The following is a 20,324-nucleotide window of genomic DNA, read 5'->3' as shown; positions in this document are numbered from 1 at the left end:
CTCTTGTTTCTTTCTTCCTAAAAGAGTGATGCAACAATTCTATATATATTTAAGAATTTTTTCTGTGTGGTAATTCATATAGAATTTAACACTTTTTGTTTTAACCACTTTCAAGTATACATTCGGTGGTGTTAATTACAGTCACCACCCCCATCTACCTTCTTTTTTTAATTTAACTTTTGAAAAGATATGTTACTTGAGTCTTTCTCCCTCTCTTCCTTCTTTCCTTTCCTTCTTGTTTACTTCCTTCTACCTTCCCTCCTTCACTCTCATCCTTTCTTCCCACTCTTCCTTCCTTTCTTGTTTCCTTTAAGTAAAGTGCGTAATGTGTTACATTCGATATCTCGATCTTATGTGCCAGTTCTAGTAAAAACTAGTGTTTGGGTACTATTTGTCTGTGTGGTGTGGTTTTCTTTGTACAAAGATATCCTGGGGATGTTGAATAGTATATTCACATTTGGTGGAATTAGAACTTTCAGTTCTAATTTATTTGCACTGACCTTGCTTGAGACACATGCTTGCTTTTGATCCTCTGATTCCACATTGCGCAAGTGAAAGTATGGGTTTAAGTACGTTAAAATTGGGGCAGTTTACATTGGAATTAAAACCTCTTGAATTTGTCAGTCTCAAGCCATATGGATTTTGTGGCAACTCCGTTTTCTCAGTTACTTAAAACTGGGCTTGTGACTCAAGTCCACAAAGATGTATGAGCCCCTCGTATGGAAGCAGGCTGGCATACTCTCTCTCAGTTGCCTCGAGAAATATCTGTGGCCAGAGTGGGATTGCTACCTAAAATAACTTAATAACTGCCCACTTTTTATGCTCAGGGAATATATATTGAAACCACAAGAGGGCAGCTTGTCCAGTGAACCTAGGAGAAGAGAACCTAGTGTTGGTCTTTAAACATGGGATGATGAGGGTAAAGAATTCTCAGTTTTTCAGACTTGTTTCTAACATTCCTAGCCAACTCCTTCCATTAAAAGAAAGAGGATATTTTTGGAAATTAGGTTTTAAGGCAAGTTCTTCTTTTGTGCAGCTCTATTTTTCTCTTCTCTTGGGAATGTAAAGATTCATTTCCCCTTGAGCCCTCCTTTACCCCAACTTCTGTGGCTTTGATATTGGCTCAGTCTTCATTAACATATAATTTACATGTAATAAAATTCACACATTTCATGTGATGTGATGACTTTTAATAAATACTTGCCCCAGTCAAGATGCAGACATTTCCATCTCTCCAGAAAGTTATTATATGCCTCTTCACAGTCAGTTTCACCCACAGGTACCAGGTCCCCCTGAATATTAAAAAAAAAAAAAAAAAAAAAAATTAACCTGAGAAGTGTTTTATAAATTTAAAGTAACAGTAATATGCAAATATTATGGCCTTTTTTTTTTTTTACATGGGCAGGCACCAGGAATCGAATCCGGGTTCTATGGCATGGCAGGCAAGCATTCTTGCCTGCTGAGCCACTGTGGCCTGCTCCCCCCCCCATTTTTTTTAAACCTTTTTTTATCATATAATATAGCACATATACAAAGCAAAGACAGGAAAAAACAGTTTTCAAAGCACTCTTCAACAATGAGTTATAGGACAGAACCCAGAGTTTGTCATGGGCTACCATACGATCCTCTCAGATTTTTCCTCCTAGGTGCTCCAGAATATAGAGGCTAGAAGGAATAAATATCTTTTTATTATCACAATCGACTTTTCCTTTTATGGCCCTTTTTTTTTTTTTCTCATGGGTAGGCGTGGGGGTTTGAACCTGGGTCTCCAGCATGGCAGGTGAGAACCCTGCCTGCTGAGTCAACCGTGGCCCACCCTTATGGCCCTTTTTTTAAGAGGCTGTGTGAAGAAGGTTCTGAAAAGATCCACGGAACCGGCCCCTGCTCCAGTCCAAGACAATTATATAGGTATCTTATTCTTTGTAGTTGAAATTTTAATCTAGCTAATGTTCATTGAGAGGAAGAACTGTCATTAGTTGCACAATCAATTAATTGCCCAGTTGTTCCTTAAGGTTTAGTTCTGCTTTAATGATCGCTAATATTTATTGAGCTAAAGTATTTACCTGTACTGTACCTAACTCAAGGAATTCCTCCCTGGGAAAGACCAATATAATCCATATTTGCAAATGAGGAAACTGAGGCACAATCACCTGGCTTTTGTTAATATAAAAAATGATGTGAAATGTAAAGTGATGTAAAATGTAAGGTGAAGGCAGGCCACGGTGGCTCAGCAGGCAGAGTTCTTACCTGCCTTGCAGGAGACCAGGGTTTGATTACCGGTGCCTGCCCATGCAAAAAAAAAAAACAAGAAAAAAAATAAGGTGAGAGAAATCGAAAGTTTTTAAAGAGATACAAACGCATTTTCTCTTTGATCAAAGTAGTACACAGCATAAAAAACAACGCTCTCTTTACGTACATAATGCCCTTGGGCAGTGTCACCCATGGCCATGGCTGAATGCTACGATGATTCTAGTTCTGCATCCCTGACCTTGACCGCCAAGCTTCCCCATATCTGTTTTCCTGGTTCCTGACTTCGTCTACTCCTGACAGGTCACCCTGCCTTTAACCGTCCTTTCTCTAGTTCCTTTGCATTGGGGGTCAGAGTGATCTTTCTACCAGGCAGTTTTGATAATGTCATTTTCCTGATTAAAATTCTTCAGTGGTTCTTTGCATGATAAAATGAGAGCGCCTGGTTCCTAGCCTTGTTCAGCCATGCGTCCTGCTGCCCTCCACTGCCCACGTTCAGTCTGGCTGTGCTCAACTAGTTGTCATTCCCCAAAGAATCTGTGCTTTCTCATGTTCCTGCACCATGGAATTGGATGTTCCTTCTTTCTGGAAAATGCCTCTCTTCATTCTTCATCCCTGTCGGCCCGGCAAACTGTTACTCATCCTTCAGGACTTGGCTCACATCTTCCTTGATTAGCCCAGACAGACCAGGGATCTTCTAAATTTCCACTGCTCCTTGTGTATTTTTCCTGTGTCACATGTTCCATAAAACCCTCTTTCTGCCTCTGCATCCCATTTATCTATATCTTCCTTGAGGGCAGCAACTTGATATTTCTAGGCCAGCTCAGTCCTGGCCTCCCTATCCAGACTAACTACCATGAAGGCATTATATTTACTGCTCTTATACCTAGAACCTGGCTTTAGTGCCTAGCCTGTACTAGGTGTTCAATTAATATTTGTTGGAAGCATGAATAATGGATGTTTTAAAGTGTTTAAATAACCCAGGAGTTGCAAACCGAAGGGCCATCAGCATAATTGAGCCATGGACATATTATTATGTGTGGCTGCATAGTAAATATATATATATATATATATTTTTTTTTTGCATGGGCAGGCACCAGGAATCGAACCTGGGTCTCCAGCATGGCAGGTAAAAATTCTGCCACTGAGCCACCATCACATCACCTTATTATTATATATTTTTTGTATGCTGTATGGTGGGGGTCACATTTCATACTTTTTCCATGTGACTGTCCCATTATTGCAGCACCATTTGTTGATTTTTTTCTTTTGAAAGTGCACAGTCTGGGAATCGAACCCGGGTCTCCCGCATGGCAGGTGAGAATTCTACCACTGAACTACCCTTGCACCCCAGCTTCATAGTATTTTAAAGTTTTCAAATTTGATACTTGTGGATAGAGCACACACTCTCCAGTTTACATCTACACTGTTCCTATCACCTTGCACTTGGCTTACTTCATTCATCTGTCAACTGCCTGGTCCTACAAGCCATCTGACTTTTCATGCTTTGGTTTAGACAGTTTCTCTCCCTTGTCATAGAAGTAGATCTTGCTTAATATAAAAAGAAAAAGGGCTGTCTTAGTTTGCCAGGGCTGCAATATCAAATACCTTAGATTGGTTGGCTTAGATTACAGGAATTGACTGTCTCACCGTTCTGGAAGCTGAAAGTTAAAAATAGGGAAGTGCTTTCTGCAAAGTCTGTAGTATTCTGACGGTGGTTTTTTGGCGGTCCTCCAGCCCATGACGATCATCTCCTTGGGTCTCCTCCTCCGGCTTCCACTTCTGGTATATGGTTTCTGTTGCTTATAAGGACTCCAGTCATACTGGATTAAGGCCCACCCTCATTCAGGTTGGCCTCACCTTAACTAATAACATCTTCAAAGGTCCTCTTTACAAATGGGTTCACACCCACAGGACTGGAGAGTTAGGACTCAAACATGTCGCTTGTTGGGGACATGATTCAGTCCCCAAGAGGGGACTTTTGCTATAGTGCTGGAATCATAGAAAAGCAAGAATAAAATCTGATGATGATTTAAAGCATTACAATCTCCTCTAGTAATGCCCTTTATCAAGTGATGTTACTAAGAAACTGAAAAAAGATTTGTCATGCAATCTAACGTTGTCAATCATTGCAAACGTGTGCAATTTTAAAAAATGTGCTGCATTTGTTCCATAGGATTTCCTCATAAAAAAAATGATTACATGATCAGATTAGTCTGCAATATTGGGTTAAAGTTAAGGAAGGTTTCAGGGCTCTTACAGATTAAGGCTAATTGGTAATTATCCAGATAGGAGATATGAGTCCCATATTTAAAAAATTATTATGGCAACTTATTCTTATTTTAAACCAGAGAACACCTTTTTCTACGTCAAGACATTTCATGTGACTAGCATTTGCAGAAGATATTTTTGGAAAAGACTTGTCTCATGTAATTATGGACCCTTTATGATGGATAGCAGACTATCTATTAGCTTCGATGTGGTTGGGAGTGAAAGAAAATCCAAATAACAGTGGCTTAAACAATAGAGAAGTTTAATTCTCTTTGATTGCCTTGATTTCCCAGAGGTCATCAGTGCAGGGCTGGAATGAGCTTCTTTCCATCTTACTGATTTTCCATCCTCGACAATGGTTTCCACTCTCAAATCTAATGTGGCCGCTGGTGTTCCAGCCAACCTTCTCACCTACATCCCAGCCATCTGGAAGGAGGTGGGACCAGCAAGAGGATACTCTCTTCCTTTAAGTGTCCTTCCCCCAAACTGAAGACAACCCTTTCTCATACAACTCATTGGCCAGAACTTAGGGACAGAAGAGACTAGTAAAAACTGGGCATTGTGTTATCACTAAGGAAGAAATAGAGGCCATATATGGGCGGACAACTGTGGTCTCGAATCTGTGTCAGGTAATGAAATGATCCCTTAGTTATTTTGTCTATGGATCCTCCTTAGTCTCTCTCTTCTATAAGGATAATAGTAATATTAGATAAAATAAATTCCTGAAATCAAAAATTTGAAAATATTTAGTGACATAGCTCACTACTATAGCAAAGTTGATATCTGTAATAACTTTTTACTGGATATTTTGAGAATGCACAGTTTTGATAGTTAATCAAATGGCATTTAAGATGCTGTTTAATTTTTAGAATTCAAATAACTCTGATATCTGTATTATAGATTTTTTTCCTCCCTTGCTTTAATTTTAAATTGGTTTATGAAACACATTGTACAAACAGGCTTTAGGATGATTACTTAGATATTTTTAAAAATATGCCTGTGTATATATGTAGAACGGAATGATCATATGTTAAGAAAGTTTGTGTTTCTTTCTTGTCATATTTTTTTTAATCTAAAAATTAATAAAAAAATTTTTTTTTAAATATGCCTGTGGAAAAGCAAACTAAGATATCCATTTTAGGTGGTTAAGATTTCCATATGTTAACTGTAAAAATATTTGTATCTTCATATTTTCCTGAAATCAGGAAAATATTTCATAATATAGGTCATTATTATAGCAATGCAGACATTTGTAAGAACTTTCTACATGATATTTTGAGAACATTCACAGTTTTGACAACTGATCAAATAGTATCTAAGTTAGTGTTTAATATTTAGAATTTAAGAACTTTGCTATCTGAATATGCAGATTCTGTTCTTGCTGCCTTAATTTTAAATTGGTTTATAAAACCTACCGTGCAAACACAGGTTTTACAATGATTATATGGATACTTTATTTAAATATGCCTGTGGCTAAGCCGAGTTATCCACTGTTGGTTTTCTTGAATAAAAGGAAAAACAAAAGAAAAACAAAATGCTGTATTAGTGCCAACAACATTAAACAATAACAAAAACTCTTATTGGATAATGCCTCTTCCATTTTTGATACCGACTAGTAGTTATAGATAAAGTAAAAGACTGCTTAATTCCTTGAGGAAAGTTGACACATCACTCACTATGTTCAATTTCTTTTGTTCTATGTCTTAGGACTCCATAAAGAATCACTCTTTTCTGTGTTTTTCACACAAATACATGTGTATGCCAATGCTACTGGCTTAAAAAGACTGTCTCTGAACACAAATAATTTCACTTTTATAAGACAGTGCTTTGTTTAAAATGTTTGCTTTATTAAATGAATCAAAATGTGGATTACTATCCTTAAAACAAAACAAAAAAAACACGAAGTCCACAGATAAATTAAAAACTTGTTTTAGTCACTGGTTTCCACTCTTGCTGTCCATACCTGCAAATTAACAATCAACATTGGCTGGTTTAAATTTTACTTCCTGATAGATTTCTGTTTCACATTGGTGATAGGTAATAACTACTGAAGGGACGGAAACACCAAAACCCATAACGAAGAAAGAGAAAAAGAATATGTGTGGATTTGGGAAAACTGAGCTGTGAAATAGTTTCGGAGACCTCTTGGTAAACACACAGTACTGTGTAAACAGGAATCAGATAATAAAAGTAGCCTTTACAAGAACTTTAGAAGCAGAAGACTGAGTTAGAAGGCGGGACATAAGATTGGGAGGTACAGAGTGGAAAAGGGATATGGGCCCTCATATATGGTGGTCTCTTCCCTGCATCTGATGCCTGTTTTATAACATTCTAATAAGGATGGACCAAAATCCGCAGTGAGAGCAGTCTGCTTGCTCACCAAGGGCAGATTGTGGAAGCTAGGAAAATGCACCTGCTCTAACACCTGATCTCCACTCTTGTAACATTGATCCTAGGACGATATTCATGTTTCTTAAACAACTGACATTTAGTTAAAATACCAGATAGACTTTAGGTGCTTTTCAGTTTGGAAATGTATACCCTTTGATTCTATTCACTACAAAAACTGGCGTGCAGACTGCAAATTTTCTTTGCCAAGGGTTTGGTGGGCACAACAGTTGAAGGCCTTATAATGACATGGCACGGCCTCCGTTTGCTGTAAGCAAACAGCCAGGTCCTTTATCACCCTTGAAACCAGAACTTGTGACACAGGTTGGACTCAGGGAAGCAAGTGCAATGCCAAGTTTCTGTGGGTCAAAGTTCCTTCAAGCACTGTATGTTAATCAAAAGCTCAACCTTAGTTAATTAGGCCAGTGAGCTGGGAAGAACTTTGGAACAGGTGATTACTGAGTTGGACTGCAGGAGTTAGCAGAACTCTCAGTACCTGTTCCTGTTTAAAATCAGTTCTTTCTTACTGTGAAATTGCAATCTTTCTTGGAGGGGATGGAAGCAAGTCTCTTTTCACCACTGAGAGCCTTCCATGTCACAGCAGTTTTTCATTCTTGGTGGAGAAGTAGGAGAAGTAGTGCTATGCTTAACCTACCTAAATCAAATGTATTTATCTAAAGATGTAGATAAATAGTTAAGGAATAAGCCTGGAAAGGGCTTCAAAAGGTAAAGAAATATTCAAAACACTAACAACTCATGTGCTTTAAACAAATTTTAAAGTGTTTGGAGATTTCCCCTGAAGGACCACAATTTAATGTGCCTCTGTAGAAAGACTTTTAAATAAACGTAATAATCATAGCTGCCTTTTACTGAGTTCTTTATCTGTAGCAGGCACAAAGTGTTTCACATGTGTTGTCTTATTTAGTATCACAATGCCCCTAACCAGGTGGGCTTATAAGGCCCATATCGAATGAGGAAAGCAAGGCTCAGAGACGTTGAGTAAAATGCCCAAGGTCACCCAGCCAGCAAGTGGCAGAGCTGAGCTTCAAGCACTATGTAAAACCCATGCTATTTCCTCCTGGTTGCACTGCCTCTTTATACATCACTCCATCTCTTTTGTCAGAGTGAGACTGTTTCCTCTGAATGCCTCGCTAATATAGACATGATAGCCTTGCGGAATTGGCAAAAGAAAGTGACCTATTTTCTCCATGTATAGTGGGCCAGTGGAAATTTACTTTTCTTTCGGTATGTAGCTTACCTTGTAACTACACATACATAAACCAAATTGTGTGATGGGAAGTAACAAAATGCTGTCTTTCTCCTTCTTACGCCTCCCATCCACTCCATTGAGTTGCCATGAGTTGCGTCCTCTTCATTACCCCATCTCTAGGTCAGTAGTGTTATCTTTTCCAATTCACAGTTCAAGGAGCTGAGACAATAGAAGAACACCTGGTGCCAGGTCCCCCAGCAGACCAGTGATTCCTTGGCACGCCGAGCTTTGGTAAGTTGAATCTGGTCCTTCTCCACTATTGCTCAGATGAACACAGTTCAGGGAAAGAGAAGAGTAGATGAACATTACATAGTGATGTATAAATGTTAATCCCTTTCTTTAAAAAACAAAACAAAACATTTATTGCTTCTGTTTCTGCTTGTGAATGTGTGCTTAGTTTGCTATGTCAGAGTGCCTTGTACATCTGTAGATCCAAATGTCCCCAGTAGGGTCCTGTAGTTGCATAGAATTACAGAAGCTATATTTGGAGAATTTTACCTAAATTCTTTTAATACTGGTATCATGGAAATAACTGATGGTGGGTCTTTTTGCATTTACTGTGTTAACTGCATTTTGTCAACTCTAGAATGCCTTCCCTTTTCCCCTACAATGTAGCATCTCTGAAATTGAGATCCTTCTTATAATGGAGTCTTAGATTCAGTAAAATATAGCATCTCCCTGATATCTCCAGAATGATTGGCACTAAGTACCCCATTAAGAGGAGCACTTGCCCATTTCTCTTTGAGTTGAATTTTTACAGATAGGGAAAGAATAGTCTCCTCTGATAAAGAACCATTCTTCCAATCAATAAGAACTTTGTGCATACTGAAGAAAGAATTTGGTCTTTTAATATGGAAAGAAACCTAATTTGGGGGGACTCTTCATATAATATTTTTGAGATTAGTACCCCTGGGCTTGGTAGGCAGTGGGTACTGACACCTAGTCCAGGTGAGATAAAGGTGTCGCCTTTCAGGTAGGGCCTTCCAGAATCAGACACTCTTACCCAAAGCCAGGTTTAATTGATCTGAGGAAAATCCCAGGCATTACTGTTTTCTTTGTTTTTAGTTGCACAGCTTGGTCTAATGTCCATCTCATGTGGATGACCATTGGTTTAGACTTTTGTTTATTAACCTGGTGAGTGGCAGTGTACTGCTCCTTCCCACCTGAGAGCCTAATCTGTGTTCTCAGCATCTGTTCCCCACCCCCACCCCCACCTGCCCATGGTTTGTGAAGGTGGATTGGATTTTAAAAACCTTTTGGCAGGGAGAAGCTGTTACTACTGGGAGTCCTGTCTGAAAATGGATCCTGTGTTTACACCACACCATTATGTGTCCCCAGAACCATGCATCCTCCCTACAAACACTGGTCAGAATATAGTGTTAAATTATTGAAAATCTTACAAATTGCTGTAGGCTATATGCTATTGGTACGGCGCAAAGACCAGGGGAACAATTTTTTTTTAAGTATGCTCTTTATTTTTAAAGAGCGATCATAAGCTTATAGAAAAATCCTGCAGAAAGTACAGATTTCCCATACGCCTCCTCCATATCCACAATTTTTTGCTATTGTTAAAAATTTCCTTTAGTGTGGTACCTTTGTTACAATTGTTGTAACAGTATTATTATAATTATACTATTAACCAGAGCCCATACTTTACATTAGGGTTCACTTTTTGTGTTATATAATCCCATGGTTTTGTTTTTTTTGGTAATTTGTATGTAATCTAAGATTTCCCATTTTATCCACTTACACACATAATACCTTAGTGGTGTTAATTACATTTGCAAAATTGTGCCTCTGTCATCATCATCTATTGCCAAACCTGTTCACCCTCATCACCCAAATAGAAACACTGTATCAATTAAACATTCACTCCCTATTCCCCACCCCCATTCAACCCCTGGTAATCTGTATTCTAGTTTCTATAGTACTAGAATATTTGCATATTCTGCTTATTTCATATAAGTGAGATCATACAATATTTGTCTTTGTCCTTTTGTGCCTGATTTATTTCATTCAAGTGATGTGTTCAGGGTTCATCCATGTTAAAGCATGCATCTGGACTTCATTCCTTTTTACAGCCAAATAATATTCCATTGTATGTATGTACCACAGTTTGTTTGTTGAAGTGAATATTTTTGTCTTATGACAACCTCTGTGATATGTGATATTCTCTTAAAATATATGCAGATATACACACACAAAATCTCATCTCACCCTTAAATAGACACCAGTTAGAGGAGGTTGATTTAGACCAGTTCCTTGATTCTAAGATGAGAAAACCAAGGCTGGGGGTTTAGGAGGCCCAGTGAAAGAGGCTAGACCTACAACTCAGGTCCTTGGTACTAATAATCTTTCTTCTTCACCCCACTGCCTTACTTTAAACATTTATTTTTAAGCCCTTTTTTCCTCTCCATTCATGCTACCACTTTCTGAGTCCAAGTGATAACTTTTTTCCTGAAATATTGCAATAACCATGGAAGGGGAAGGAACAAAACAACTGGAAGGAACCATATCAAAATGTTAACAGTGGTTGGGTTGAATGGTGGACTGCTGATTTTAATTTTTCCTTCTATCTGCTTTCCTTTTATGCATCTTCTTTAATAAGCAGGCATTACTTTGCTAAAGAAAAAGCAAAACCCTTGACTGGTCTTTGAATGTGTATATCCATTATGCAACCCATTCCTTGGCCCCTTATCAGATTTGCCTTCAAAATATTGTTTTCTCCAGTCATTATCCTGCCCCAAAACATTCTCTTCTCTAGTCCTTATCCTGCTCCTTTTCAGAGAATCCTGTTGCTCATAAGAAAAGTCCAAATTCCTGGAATTCAAAGGTCTCCTTAATCTAGGCCCTACCCTTCTAGCTGTCCCCTTATCTCCTACCACACCCAACAGCCCCACCATCCTCCCTGCCCTCGAACCGGGCAAGCTCTGCCCAGTTCCTTTGCTGGGACTGCTCTCTGCATAGAGAACTTCATACTTCTCCTTCTTTCCTGTTTGCCTGTCCTAATGTTATAGTTCTAGGCTCAGCCCAGAACTTCCTCCTCCAGCTCACCTTAGTCACCTTTTATCTTAGCAGGAATGACAAGGAATTTCATTATATATTTCCAAGTCCAGGCAATTGAAAAATTGTTCCATGGGAAATCCTGAGAGCTGGTCCATGCTCAGAGGGAGAGTTCTGGGCTGGAAAAGCAACGGCTTGTTTTGCTTATATTTTCCCTTCTGATCTCTTAAGCATTTTTTTCAGACCTGTGATGTCCAGTATAGTAGCTACCAGCCATATATGGCTATTTATAAATTTAAATTACTTAAAATTGAATGCATTAAAAAATTTAGCTCCCTAGTCACTCTGGGCACATTTCAAGTACTCAATAGCCACAGGCGCCTGGTGGCTGCCATATTGAAGAGCACACATTAGAACATTAGTACATTTCCATACTTGCAGAAAATTGTATTAGACAGCTATATTTTAGTCTTTATTTCATGTGCATTTTCCTTGTTTTTACAGTGACACCAAAAGCTTTTTATGGGCAGGAATCCTCTCTTATATTTCTTTGGTATCCCTAGGGCTATCCCTAGCTAATATCCCTAGCTAATGCTGGGTATATAAGAAATTCTTCATAAGTATTTGTTGAATGGAATTTCTTTTTTAATGCAATCAGTAGTGTGCTGTACAGTAGAGTTGTATAAAGAGAATGAATTTGAAAATCAGGAAACTCAAGTTTCTTGCCTCAGCACTTCTGGCAATTAGTGTGCAACTTGGAATATCTCTTTTAAACTGAAATAAAATATTGCTTCCTCAGTTATAAACAGTTAGAAGCTAGGGTACTTAGAGGATTTTTCCAGGTTTAGAGTTGTGTGATGCGTACAGAGGGTACACTTTTAAACTAAAATCCATGTACTGACACACACTCAGTGAAAACTAGCAGGTTAAAAAATACTCTAGCTAATTTTATGTCTTATTTATCCAATTTTCTAAATATGTAAGACCACTGTTTTAGGGTTTAATGTCCTACCATATCAACAGCTAAAGTCTTCTTTGTTTTTTTTTTGGCATGGGTAGGCAGGCTCCGGGAATCAAACCCGGGTCTCTGGCATGGCACGTGAGAATTCTGCCACTGTGCCACTGTGCCATTGTTGCACCGTCCCTAAAGTCTTCTTTGAAGAGGATCACAGCCAAGCTTGCATGACTCTGCAAGTAGAAAATGCAAGGTTTGGGCAAGTCAAAGGCTTGGGCAAGCCTTTATAGGAGAGGGCCGTGCAACATCTACCTAATATGACGCTATATTCAACATGACACTATATTTAATCGAACCATATGCAGAAGTCACCAATTGAATCTGCTTACCCATGACCTTTCTCTAATCCAGAACCTTCAGTGTTTGTATGATTTGATAGCTGGGGATTTTTTTTTAGACATTTTTTATTGTGAAATATATATGCAAAAAAGCAATATATTTCAAAGTACATATTAATAAATAGTCATGGAATAGATTTCATGTTTGGTATAGATTACAGTTCCACAATTTCAGGTTTGTCCTTCTAGCTGCTCCAAGACACTGAAGACTAAAAAGGAATATCAATATAATAATTCAGTAGGCATATTCATTTGTTAAATCCTAACTTCTCGGTTATAACTCCTTCTCCCAATCTCTAGGGATATTTAGGTTATGCCATTCTAACTTTTTTCATGTTGGAAAGGGGTGTCAACAATATGGGATAAGGAGATGGAACTGACTGATGTTTTTGGAGAGACTGGCACTTCTAGGTTAAGTATACTTAGTGTGTGCAACTTATGTAGTGTCTCAGAGCCCTTGGTACTTTTTTAGGGTTAACAGGAATGATGTTGGTTGGGGTTTGGCAGACCGTGACAGTTAGCAATATCTAACTGAAGCTTGCATAAGAGTAGCCTCCAGAATAGCCTCTTGATTCTACTGGAACTCTCTTAGCCATTGATAGCTTATTTTGGTTTTTACATTTTTTAAGGTTGCACCCCCCAAACATTTACACATACATGTATATGCACTCACACATACAGAAACATGCACAGGCACATATGTAACAGAGGCTGTATAGCCTGCAAAGCTTAAAACATATACCCCTGGCCCTGACAAAAACTTTGCCAACCCATATACTAAATGACCTTTGTATATACATCCAGCCACTCTTCAAGGTGAATAGCTTTCTAAAATGTCATAAAGACCTGTGGCTTAAACACAATGGGACAAAAACCTGATGTTCTTTGTACTTCAGAGAATCCCGAAAGGGAGGGGAGAGACACTGTGCTTCCATTACTTTTGTATTTAAGACTCAGCCAAAGAAGGCAGGGCAGCATGACTGTGTGTTCTCAACCTAGAAAGCGAGTCCTTGGACCCAGGGTCTGCCTGTTCTAGTCTTGGCTTTGGGAATTTGATGAGTCATAGTTTTTCTCTTGTCTCCTCCTTGACTTTCAGCATTCTTAAGAATAGGTGGCTAAAGGCCCATAAAAGAGGAAAGCTGGGTGAATCCTTAGTCTTCTCAGGTTATCTGAGGGAATTCATGCTTCCATTTTAGTCAGTTCTTCTTTTACCTTTTCTTCTTGTTGCCACTCCTTTCAGCATTTGAGGGATCTAGATAGAGTGGGCAGATAAAGGGGCTGAACTGGAGAAGCAAGACCTAACCATCTGGGCCTAAGGCAGGGCTGGGCCAGTATCTGAACTCAGAGATCTGTTCTGCCAGGTGGGCCTGAGGCAAATTAAAGAGTTGACAGTTTCTTTTAGTGACTTTTCTACTTTTTCCTTTTGATTGCCCATCCCCAGGTGTTCAGGGGCCTAGAGCATCACCAAACCCTCATTTTATCTTCCTGGACTTGTTCTCTCTGCTTCCATCAAGTCTTGCATTATGAAATGCACCCCCCCCCCCCTTTTTTTTCATCACATAGTTGTATATTCATCATCATGATCATTTCTTAGAACATTTGCAGCAATTCAGAAAAAGAAAAAGAAAACAGAAAAAAATTCAAACATACCACACCCCTTACCCCCCACCCTCACCGACCACCAGCATTTCAATCCACTAAATCCACTCCAACATTTGTTCCCCCTATTATCCATCCACTTTCAATCCACATTTTACCCATCGGTCAACAAGGTAGATAAAAGGAGCATCAGACACAAGGTTCCCACAATCAGACAGTCACATTAAGAAAGCTTTATCATTATACCATCATCTTCAAGAAACACGGCTACTGGAGCACAGCTCCACATTTTCAAACAGTTCCCTTCAGCCTCTCCAGTAAACCTTAACTGAACAGGTGATATCTATTTAATGCTTAAGACTAACCTCCAGGATAACCTTTCGACTCTATTTGGAATCTCTCAGTCATTGACGCTTCATTTTGTCGCATTTTGCTCTTCCCCCTTTTGGTCGAGAAGTTTTTCTTAGTCCCTTGATGCTAAGTTCCAGCTCATTCTAGGATTTCTGTCCCATGTTTCCAAGAAGGTCCACACCCCTGGGAGTCATGTCCCACATAGAGCAGGTGAGGGCAGTGAGTTTGCTTGTTGTGTTGGCTGAGAGAGAGAGAGGTCACATCTGAGCAACAGAAGATGTTCTTTTGGTGGTGACTGTTACGCCTAATTTTAAGTCAGCTTAGCCTATCCTTTGCAAAATTAAGTTTCATATGAACAAACCCCAAGATTGGGGGCTCAGCCTATTGCTTTGGTTGTCCCCACTCCTTGTGAGAATATCAAGAATTCTACATTTGGGGAAGTTGAATTTTCCCCCTTTCTCACCATTTCCCCAAGGGGACTTTAATGCACCCCTTCTTAATTGTCTAACACTCATTCAGTTTTGGCATCTTCACTTTTGGGATCTAGACTCTTTTTCTCCTCTCCTTATCCCTTCCACTCCTCTAGGGTAATTTTCAAAGCCCTATCTCCCTTGGTTTCTGTATGCACAACTGCCCTTAGCTTAATGCAGTGTGCCTCACATCTAATAAATCCAGATTTACAAAACAAAAAGATTTGAAAGGTAAACCTTCTCTTTTTTATTGATACAACAACGTACAAGCACATACATTCTTTTTTTTTTTTTTTTGCATGGGCAGGCACCAGGAACTGAACCTGGGTCTCCGGTATAACAGGCAAGAACGCTGCCTGCTGAGCCACCATGGCCCAGCACATACATTTTTTTTTTAAGATTTTTAAAATTAATTTTTAAAAAAATATATAACAACAAACAAATGCAAACATTCTTAACTTTTGAGCATTCTGTTCTACATATATAATCAATAATTCACAATATCATCACATAGTCCAGTACATACATTCTTAACATACAAGCATTCCATAACCTGGTGTACAATCAGTGGCTCACAATTTCATCACATAGTTGTATGTTCATCACCATGATCATTTTTTAGAACATTTACATCACTCCAGAAAAAAGAAATAAAAAGAAAAAATTTTTAAACCTTCTCTTTTTTAAAGAAATCTTTTTCGTATGAAGGACTTATATCTCTCTCTGCCCTATTGTGTTTTATCACTTTTTTATAGTGCATTATGGCAATTTGGGTAACTGGGGGAATAGTTGGATATAAGAGAATTCATTTTTGAACCTGCAGATCGTATAGCAAGAGTGGAATACCTACTTTTCCCTCCATTCTCCAACCCCACTCTGGATCATTTAAAAAAAAAAAAAGCAAGAAACAAAGAAAGGAGAAAAACAAACCCTACCTTCCCTCATGTGTACTGTCAAGCCTGAGCTCATTAAATATATCCAGTGGCCTGGGTAGCGATCATGCAAAAAACAGGACTTTGACTTACTCAGAATGGTGGTTGCATTTGCTTCAGTTGGTACAGATTCATTTGGAGAAATTCCCAAATTATTCTCAAGGAAGATTCTAGCTCAGCACCAGTTTCCCTACGGCTTCCAATTAATGTTAATGAGCAGTGCCTTTCCATCATTATTCCATTCCAGAATTCCCAGCCCGGAACAACACCATTGCCAGGCTCAGGGAAGAGCCTGTTAGGAAAGTCTGTTCCACGTCATAATGCTAATGGATAGTTCTGGATAGAATTCCTGCCCCCTACACATATAGTACTTTATTTTTTTCACCATTGTTCTGATGGTAGAACATATAGCTGAGAAAGAGAGAGCTGATGAGCAATAGAAGTTGATTCACTAAAATTTTATATGCAAATATCACAAAACCAACTATCCTTAGGAATCTGCCATTTTTCAGAATTCACTGTACCCTAATAGTTACCAGCTGGGATTGTGGAGTGGGTTTCTGATTTGCCTCCTACCAATTAATTAGCTTCACTTAATTTCTTTGCAGTTTCCTCTTTTGAAAAATAGGGACAATAATTGTACCTGCCATATAAGTACATACAGGATTTTGGGCAGAATTGAAGAGGTGATATAGGTATATAGTTTAGCACTTGTACACAGTGGGTATTTATTAAATTTTGGTATTAGTGTTTCAGCACATGTGAGGGGCATGGCCTAATATAAAATAGTGTTCTTTAAACTTTAGGGGTTCAGAACTGGCGAATAAGATACAGGGCATCTATGTAATCAGATAGTCAGCAAACTTCTTTTAGGACAATAAATATTTCCCAAATATTGCATGGAACATACTTCTACTAAAATATTATTGGTTGTTTATCAGAAATTCACATTTAAGTGGGAGTCTTGTGTTTTTATTTATTCAACCAAACAACCCTATCTTTATAGTCTCAAAAATTATTGAGGAACCCAAAGAGCATTTTTTATATGGGCTATGTTTATTGATATGTACCACATTAGAAATGAAAACTAAGAAATTAGACATATTTATTAATTCATTTAAAGTAGCAAACTCTTATATTAACATACATAACATATTTTTATGAAAATAACTTTATTTCCTAAAACAAATATCTATAGTGAGAGAGGGTATATTGTTTACATCTTTTCAAATCTCTTTAATGACTGGCTTGATAGAAGTCAGCTGGATTTTCATATCTGCTTCTGCCTTCAATCTTTTGAGATGAGTTGTTGTGGTTGAAGTATGTTAAAAAAACAAAACAATAACCTTTCAAAGATATGTAGTTGGAAATGGGAAGAATATTTTAGTAGCCTTTTCAGATATTTACGGATTTTTGTCTTTGGTGCTATACTCAAATTCTGCAACTGTCTCTTAAAGGTTAGCTCCATGATAGAATCTGAAACCATATCACTAAACTTTTCATACTCTCTTGCATTAAAATTCACTAGTCTATCTTGTACTTCAAGTGAATCTTTTATGTATTCATGATTCTATAACATTATGCATTGTTCATTTGAAAGATATTATTCATTTAAGTTAGGCAGATCTTCCTAATGTTGACACATTTTACCCTGCAATATTTTAGAAAATTATATCTGTTAATATCACAACTGATTTCATCAGAAAAGCCTTTGTTGGTGAACTAAACTGTCAAGCCCATGGTGATGGATGCAGATTTGCCAAAATTTTAACTTTTGCTTGAAAGCTCAAATTTTGTCATTTTAAACAATACTGTCAGTTTTATTTGAACTGACAGACTCACTTCTTTCATTTTTGAAAAACGTCTGCCAAATTCCCAAGTCTGAATAACCATAGTTAGTTTGCCAATCAATTCTTTAAAGTAAAAATGGGGTTCTATGACAAAATTGGCCAGTTCAGCTTGTAACTCAAATGATTTCCCTTAAGACAACCAGTGTAATTTGGTATGTAGTATAAGTGCTTTTTGCAGACTTCTCATTTCATCATTCAGAATATTTAAAAGGTATATATTAACATTATATTGATATTTCTGTTGATCTCCAGTGTCTTGTAGCAGCTAGAAGAAAAAATGAAAACTCATGGAACTGTAACCCATACCAAACTTAAAATTTAACTGCTTGTTAAAATGTACTTGGAAATTTATTGTGGTTTTTTTGTGTATCTGTTATAGTTCAGAATAAAAAAAATGATTAAAAAATAAAAGGCACGTATTCAGGATGGTGCAATAGTGGCTCAGTGGCAGAATTCTTGCCTACCATGTATGTATTCAAGAGTTGAGATTTAATAAAATTATACTTGTTCATCAGGCCCATTCTTAAAGGAACTGCTTGCTCTCCCCCACCCCCCCTTAATTGTGAGTACCTTGTGGCAAAAAATACCATGATCATTAGTACAATATGATACCACTGTCTTAATTTGTGCCAAGGTGCCAGCGATTTCACCCACCATTCATTGCCTTTTTATCTCTAGTGCAAATGTTAAAACAGTGAAAAAGGAGTTATTGTGAAAGTCATTTTGACCTTGTATATTTCAGAAAGGGGACCCAAGGGACTTTGAAAACCACTGACCTAGTGGTTGGTGTCCCAGTCAAAGACAGTGCTGGAGAATATAGATTCCACCTTGTGCTCCCCTCATCTTGCACAATTTGGGAAAATATCAGGGGCTGCTGGGGACCTTCCTTCAGGTCCAGGTTTAGGCTGGACTGGAGGCTAAGTAGTTTCTGGGGCCACACCGTGCTCTCGGAAGCTCTTTCTAGAAAACTGAAGAGGCTTGAGTGGTTCATGAGAGTTCCCCAAGGGTTCCCAAGGGGGACTGAAAACCCCTTTCAGAATCTGGGGCCATCCAGAAGGCATGCTGGCTTCAAAATGATGCAAACCTGAAGTGGCCTCTGAAACAGGCCCAGCAGTACAGCCACACCTGCCAGAAGTTAATTGTGCTGCCCTGTCAGAACTCTGCAGTTGAACATTCAAGGGTTAACCCTACATTCGGGCACAGCTAAGACAATAGAGCAAAACCTCGATTTAGAATTGTGTGGCTGGAGGTGGAGAAGTGCTACAATAAAACAGTACAGAAAGTGCCGTTCTTTCTTGGGCAGTGCACAAAATTTAGTCTTTGAGCTGCCTGAGATATGATATTTAAATACAATAGCACTGCTCTCTGGGTTTAAAGTCAAATATCAAATTTTGGCCACAGAAAACCTGACATAAAAGACTTTCCTGAAATGGGGGGACATCCATACTGTGTATTTGGTTGGTTTCTGTGGTCAAATGGGGGCCCTGATAATCAGAGTTTGTCAATAGATTTCAAAATAAATAGGACAGATTGTTTTAGGGATAAGAAGAAAAGGCGGAGGGAGAAGGGTGAGGAGAGGGAGGCATAAATTAGAGGAACAGGGCTGGACTGGTGCTGAGCACTGAACCAGAAAATCCATGCAGGTGGACCTTGGTTTAGGCAATAGATATGTTCTTGACAAAGTTGGTGGGAGGTGCATGGCAGGTAGGTTACAATGTGGCAGGAGAGAAGCCTCTGGGAGGGGAAGGACTCCAAGGCGTAACCTACTTTGAATCTCAGTCCTGCCTTTATCCTCCACATACCCTTGGGCAGCCTCTCTGAACCTATCGCACCTGTCTGATTGAATTAAATGAGATATCACATATCAAGTGCTTGGGAATTATGGACACTTAAATGATGCCTGTTTGATAGTGTGATTGATTAGTAGTATTTGCTATCTTGTCTTTATTACCTGCCTTTCTTTCTGTTCCTTATTCAAATGCAAAATATACAAAGCAGTTACAACAAAATCCTCCAAATCCCTTTAAATCTGGAATTTACTCTTTGGGGGCACTGCTTGGGATTCAGATTTTATGTCTTCAGAATTTTTGAAAATAAAAATTCAAGTATGTTCCTTAACAGGAAGGCGCTAGACTCCATGCTCAGAGGTGCAGAGGGGTCTAGACAGGCAGGTCACAAGTACCCCAGTGGAGGGTGAAGTGTGACCCAAGAGAAATACTAAGGACAGATGCCTGTAAAGTGAATAATTGACTTGTATCTTTCAGGTTTGCCCATTTTTTAAAATCTATTCTTATTGGCTTTGTCTAAAGAATGCAATACCAACGGCAGGAGCAGTCAGGAGGGGGCATCGGAGTCAAGTGAGTTAGACCTTTGACAATTATCGAGTTCTTCTGCAGAGGACAGAAGGTGATGGGAAGAGTGATCCGAGAGGAGAAGCAGGGAGAGCAGATTGGACCACGTGGGCACGTTGGGGCACGGAAAAGAGCATTGTAGAGTGATGAGTGGGTCAAAGTCTGGAGAGTGCCTGGAAGGGAAAGCCAAGCTTCAGTCCCATTCCCATTGGGAATCTGTCTGTGACCTTGGGTGAGCT

General features: G+C 38.7%; 1 protein-coding gene across 21 annotated transcripts in view; it reads left to right on the top strand.

Annotated features, from left to right (window-relative positions):
- Positions 1-20,324, top strand: part of RBM47 (RNA binding motif protein 47) — a 192,230-nt gene that overhangs the window by 72,545 nt on the left and 99,361 nt on the right. For 13 of the 21 annotated variants that reach the window (XM_077136677.1, XM_077136685.1, XM_077136676.1 and 10 more), the window contains one exon: positions 8,327-8,407. The exons of 7 other annotated variants lie outside the window; for them this stretch is intronic. The gene's annotated coding sequence lies outside the window, so the exon portion shown is untranslated. Of the gene's footprint in view, positions 1-8,326; positions 8,408-8,427; positions 20,318-20,324 lie in introns of those variants that run through there. One more of the 21 variants, XM_077136696.1, reaches the window with a different exon arrangement.

The sequence above is a fragment of the Tamandua tetradactyla genome, chromosome 19 (assembly GCF_023851605.1).
Source record: "Tamandua tetradactyla isolate mTamTet1 chromosome 19, mTamTet1.pri, whole genome shotgun sequence".
NCBI lineage: Eukaryota > Metazoa > Chordata > Mammalia > Pilosa > Myrmecophagidae > Tamandua > Tamandua tetradactyla.
The sequence above is the reverse complement of the archived record's forward strand: the minus strand, read 5'-3'. Positions and strand labels throughout refer to the sequence as shown.